This window comes from Olea europaea, chromosome 8, assembly GCF_002742605.1.
Source record: "Olea europaea var. sylvestris chromosome 8, O_europaea_v1, whole genome shotgun sequence".
In the NCBI taxonomy this organism is placed as follows: domain Eukaryota; kingdom Viridiplantae; phylum Streptophyta; class Magnoliopsida; order Lamiales; family Oleaceae; genus Olea; species Olea europaea.
In genome coordinates, this window is record NC_036244.1 from 19,579,071 (window position 1) to 19,585,811 (window position 6,741).

General features: G+C 32.5%; 1 pseudogene; it reads right to left on the reverse strand.

Moving 5' to 3' along the window:
* Positions 1-741: 741 nt before the first annotated feature.
* On the reverse strand, positions 742-5,420 carry LOC111398408 (annotated as a pseudogene).
* Between the last annotated feature and the right edge of the window lie 1,321 nt (positions 5,421-6,741).

The window sequence follows — 6,741 nt, forward strand, 5'->3', positions numbered from 1 at the left end:
TGTAGAGAGAGAAAGAGAGAGAGAATTTTGGAAATTAATTAGGGTTTGTGTATAATGGAGTATATATATTTAGTAAAAATATTTATTTTAAAAAATATTAATTAAAATAAAATTTCTGATTTTTGAAAGATTAAACTACTCATCTTTTTTTAGAATTGTGAATTTTTAAAGTATGAAATTATGTAATTTCCACTTTAGCTTTTTATTTTTTAACCACACTTCGACCCAAGTTTAGTTTCGTTTCAACCCATTAGCTATTGAGGTTCTTGATCTTTTCTTTTCAATGCCAGCCTAATTTTTAAAACACTAATTTTCCTCCTAAAGTCTCGACCACCTTGATCGCTGTCACAAGTTAGCCCTCGTTTGACCCCCATTATTTCAATTTATAATTTTTAGACTATTGTTTTTTAAAGAATGTGTGTGAAAAGGAAAGAAAAGTTCTAGATTCACGTGTAATATTATTTTATAGAAGCTTGTGTGATTGAAAATAAGAGAAAGAAAATTATAATTTGAAATAATGGGAGCGAAACGGGGGCTTAGTTGAATTGATTTTGCCTTTAATAAGAAACTAGCACACACTTGGAAAAAAACTATCAACCTAAAAAGAGGCATTTAAGTAGAAATAAATAAACCATCATTTGAAAGTTTTCCAAATAGAAAAACAAATGGGAAATAACAAACAATTCTGGTACATTATTGTCATTCAATCACTAGCTTGTCACACTACCATAACATTCCAAATTACAGCCCCATGCTAAACAGATTAACACAAAAACAAAATCAATTACATTTAGAAATTTTGCTGAATTGAAATATTTACACAACCAGATAGACGACAAAGCTATGGAGAGACCTTAAAGCAAACTGAAAACATAACAAGTAGAGGTTATTCATGTTCTAACCTTTTCCACGCTTCATTTAGGGTGAACTGCACCCAATAGAGAGAGAGAGGAAATATCCTGTAATGGCTTGATGTTTCTAAATGAACTGCATCAATCAAATATTTTTCGTGTTTCTTTTCGTACTCAAATTTTATTTAATGTATATCAATCTCTGCTCGGGTCACCATTACTCTAGTAAGTGTTGTATAATCAGTTCCCATGCCCTTCATTGCCTTTTGTAGTACCTGAGTTGAGTTATAGAGAATCGTGGTCATGTAAAGTGTGACGATAGTTAGCATTTTAAAGGTGTCTAGTCTTTGCTCTAAATGCATTCAAAATGAAAAAACAAAGAAAGAACAAAAAATCAAACGCTAAAAGAGAATTACAAGTACACAAGATTGAAATTATGGGAAATAAAATATGTTCTTTTTGAGACAATGTTGTTGATAGATGTAATATTTACCTTATCAAAGTACTTCTCAGGGTTTTCAGCACACCTTAAAATAGTCAAAAGGGCAAACTTAAAGCGTCTCGAGGTTTCACTTTTTACTGCCTGCAACAAGATGAATTATTTATGAACGGACGTAGAAAAGCTTAAGCAAAATGACAAAAGTAGTATACCTTTTTTCAGTGATCTGCCATACTTTCTATGATAAGCAGAAGAAATAGCAGCTAACTGTGGCTGCTTCTTTCGGAGAAAATGCGTAAGAAAATCTTCTCGTCGGTCCCTAGCTTCTTTTTCCCAGCTCTATAAAGAAATTTAGCATCGAACTCTGCCATTACCCAATCAACTTCTGGACCTTTATAGGGTATTGTACTAATGCAAGCAAGCAACAACTACAAAATAGAGATGAAATAGAATGCATGAAGAATGATACAATTAGAATATACAGGTGGTGCTAAAATAAATTTATAACAGGATTATTACGTATTAATTGAGTCGAATTATGTTTTCAAGTTATGCTTTCTCATTTATGATTGGTTCTAGCATTAAGGTCAATTTTTTTGAACGTGAACTACATTCCCTCTCAAATTGGAATCCATCTTTTAGTCTATATAAGATTCTACGTTACTTTTTCTTTCATCGAATTTGAATAGTATTATTCCTGAAACATAGTTTCATTATAATTTAAATGTTAAAGTCAAACTTTAATTTTAACCACACATTTTGAGGACCCACTTATTCATCATTCATTTCCATCACATTATTATTTTAGCAACCTTTAAACAAATCCAAAAAAGCACAAATTGTCTTCTAAAAGTTATTTTTGCATTTCAGGACCATATGCACAGGAGGACCGTTCACCAGTGTGAGTTTGATCTTATTCTTTTTGCAACCCATCGGCCTTCAAACTCTCATAAAAATTTTTCTCGAATTTTGATAATTTCTCATAGTTCATGCTATTATAGGATTCAGATAACTATCAGTTCTACAAAAGTTATGTCTTTCACAAGCCAATTTTAGGGGTTGATTTTGTTGAGTTTGATAAATATATCGCATTTTGTGTTCTTCTACGATTGTGGTTTTCCTACCCTAAGAAAATCTTGTGGTTTTCCTACCCTAAGAAAATCTTGTGTCTTTTTAGTTGTCTATTTCTTTACTATTTGCCGTGTGTTCGACTCAAACTTCCTTATTTTCCTAGGCTCGGCACAAGTCCTAACCGATTTCTATAAAAAGAATAGGTGGAGGGATACTATACTGTGATTTGTGAAGTACTCTACAAATTGACCCACGAGGAGATCGTTTCTGCTATACATATTATATGGCACAATATAACCATCACAGAATGCACAAAATATGCTCATTTTTGTGGCACAGATCTACTTTAGTTGTACCGTCCGAAAAATTCCAGTTTTGAATTTAGTTGAACTATCTGGTCCTGTTTATCTAATTTTAGCAGTTTAAGATCTTTCTAAAGGGAGGACATTGATCTTTAAGTGAAATTTATATGTAACAATCTCCAGCCAAATGGAAATAAAGTTCCTTAACAACATTACCTACTGGCACCGTGAAGCTCCTTTCAATCTAACAAATTTAAGTCTTAACGAAGTAATCAACATGTCACATGAGCCACATAAAAGGTCACAAACTTGTGTTATGGTAAAGCATATCTCATTAGAAGAATCTAGCATCAACCAAAACATGCAGTTTTAGATTACTTATGAAAAACAGGGAATTTTTCCAGAACATGACTTTTAAGGGATCGAAATGTTAGTAAATATCAAAACTGGTTTGTGCTTTGTGTGAGAGAGAGAGAGAGAGAGAGAGAGAGAGAGAGAGAGAGAAAACCTTTTTGTGATCACCAGATGCTTGATTTTCAATATCATGCTCAAGGTAAGCATGAAACCATGCATAGTAAATTTGTTTAAGCTGTTGTATCTGGGATGGAGTTCGTAAACGAATTACTTCAGTAGCAGCTTTAAGATCAATTTTATCCCCACTCAAAGCATTCCTAAAAATTGCAGCATCCCTTGTTGCTGGATCAGGCATCCAAAGTAAGATTGCCTTCTGTAATCATTTGGGGATAATAATTATACGCCAGACTATTCTACACACAAGTAAAAAATAGATTTCTTATGTCCAAAAGATTTTCACATATTCCATTTACGATCAGATGTGTCAATCTCGCCAAGAGAAGATTGAAGATTATCATACAGAGGGACGATATCATTGCTATATATCTTTAGTACCTTGACATCATCTCCAAGTTCTAAAGCTAGGCGTTCCCTAAGTTCTTCAGAATACATAGCTTTATATTCATGTTCAATGAACGCATGTTGTGTTGCATCTCGATGGGCAAGGATATGAACCACCATTGCAGTATCACATCCAAAATCTTAAAAATAAGAGTTTAGAGGCTGCAGCAATCAAATTTAGGCCAGGATAAACAATTTAAATCCCAGACAATTCCTGTATAATAACAATTCAGATAACTGAAAGAAATCTGAGTGATGGAAATTTATTGAGGAAATTCACATATAAAGCAAATCTCATTCGAAGAATCTAGCATCAACTAAAATATGCAGTTTTAGATTACTTATGAAAAGTATGAAATTTTCCCGAACCGAACTTTAAGGGATCGAAATGTTTGTAAAACACCAAAACTGGTTCGTGCTTGTGTGTGTGTGTGTGAGAGAGAGAGAGAGAGAGAGAGAGAGAGCGCCTTTTTGTGCTTGCCAGATGCTTGATTTTCAATATCATGCTCAACATAAGCATGAAACCATGCATAGTAAATTTGTTTAAGTTGTATCTAGGATGGAGTAAATGAACAAATTACTTCAATAGTAGCTTTAAGATCAATTTTGTCCCCACTCAAAGCATTCCTAACAATTGTAGCATCCCTTGATGCTGGATCAGGCATCCAAAGCAAGACCGCCTCTGAAATCATTTGGGGGTAACAATTATACACCTGACTATTCTATACACAAGTAAAAATTAGATTTCTTAAACTGAAATATGTCTAAAAGATTTTCATATATTCCGTTTACGATCAGATGTGTCAATCCTGCGAAGAAAAGATTGAAGATTATCATACAAAGCGACAATATCATTGCTATATATCTTTAGTACCTTGACATCACCGCGAGTTCTGAAGCTAGGCATTTCCTAAGTTCTTCAGAATACATAGCTCTATGCTCTTGTTCAATGAATGAACGCTGTGTTGCATCTCGATAGGCAAGGATATGAACCACTGTTGCAATATCACATCAAAAACCTTAAAAACAAGAGTTTAGAGGCTCGTAGCAATCAAATGCAGGTCAGGATATACAATTTAAATCATAGGCACTTCAGAAAACTGAAAGAAATCTGAGTGATGGAAGCTTATTGAGGAAATTCACATATAAATAGAGAAACGAAATCCAAAATATCATTAATCAAGTGTTATGTAAAAATTGTTCCTACAATGGTTAGTTTAAATTTAGGGCTTGTTTCAGCCACATTATTCCAAAAAAATACATTCTTAAATAATGATTTGACATCATTTCAACCACACATTCTTCAGTAAAATAATATTACACGCAGATAAAAAAATTTTCCTTGTTTTTAACCACACATTTCTCATCAATACACTATTCAAGAATGCATTGTTACCAAAATAATGTCGCTCAAACACCCCCTTATTCTTTTGTTAAGAAATTATGTCTCTTTGCAGAGAAGCGGAGAAAATTTGTGCTTTTATTTTGTAGAAAACTTATAGTGGTATCAAATTCTAAGATCGATTATCCAATTAAAGTATAACACTTTTTCCATTCTCAGAAAAGTGTAGAAACTCACATAAACACGAGGTGGTCAATTCAAAATAAGAAAAAAACATCTAAATTGTGAAATTAAAAAAACAATACCAATTTTTTTTTACCTCATCATGAAAGAGAGAACAATTTCGTTTTGCGATTCATTAAAAAATAAATAAATAAAAAATAACGACTGGAAATGGAAGAAAACAAAATATTAAGAAAAGTACCCTTAAAAGCTTTGTGTAGCTTCATAGGATCATCACGGGGCGAAGTTAACACTGGCGAAATACTCAATGTTGCCATCTCTCTAAAACCCAACACAGAATTGGAGGAGAACGAGTGATATGATCTATCCCACGCATAGACAAATTTTCTTTCGAACAAGAAAATGTAAGGGCTATTCTATTCGTGTTTCAGTTTTATAGTTTTGAGTTTTGAATTCATTTTGTGTTTTAAGTGCCTGTTTTGAAATTCTTGAAAATGCGTTCTTTTTGTCATTTTGAGGCAATTTCCCGTGTTTTCAATTTTTTCGAGTTTTTTTTTACTGAAAACGTCCAAAACAACTGTGTTTTCTTCACAATTTTTTTTTTTAGTTTTCGAAAATTCGAAAAAAAAATTTGAAAATGGGAAGAGAATGCGTTTTTACCATTTTGAAAAATCGAAAATGGAAAACGGCTCGAAAACGGCAAAGAGAACACAAATCAAAATAGAAAATAGCGGAAGCATTGGTATGCTGTAGCTAATAATGTCTATGTGGCATTTGAATCTCTTATCGAAGGTATAGAGAAAGAAAACAGGCGTAATATTTGGGGCAATTTCACCCACCAATTCAATTTTATATACCGAGCTGCATAGCATAAGTGTCACTACGAATTTCATTAAAATTCACAATTTTTATGTTTTTTCAATTACATATTTTATTAATTTCTATCAAAATTTATTAAAATTTTGATTTTTAATAAAACCAAACGGGACAATAGCGATGCCTAAATGACAACAACTTTTGCTTTTGACTTAGAAAGGTATCGAGTTATCAAAAAAATTTCAAAAGTACTTATTTCAACGTAGTTCCTCATTTGTCCTCTCTTCTTCCATTGTGATTTCAATGATATGGCAATTAATTTTTCCCACAATGACATATAGAAGACAATATAAGCTAAAAAAGACTTAATGAAAATGAAATTTAGGATTGTGGATTTTTACTATTTTGTATTGGCTCGTATGTTAGTTCAGAATCATCGTAATTGGTTCATAAACTAGGTAAAATCAATGGATATTGTTGACCTTCAAAAATGGACAACGTGTGTCATTAGAAGACAATGTACACGTGGATCTATTTTGTAGTATTTCTATTGTAAATATGAATGTTTGAAGGAAAAGAAGATAAAGGTAAGGGAGAGATATATTATGTTCTCTCTTTCATTCAAAGATCCATCCTCCTCAAATGATACAAGAATTATCTATTTATAGTGATCAGGTCGACATGGTTATAGTTAATTCTGAGCCACATAGCTTGATCTTAGACTCTTTATGTCATGTCAACTCTACCTCATATTAATTACATTCATAGACTCTTGACAAGAGATCAACCACCCTACAAATCTAGGTTGACTTCTCTGACACA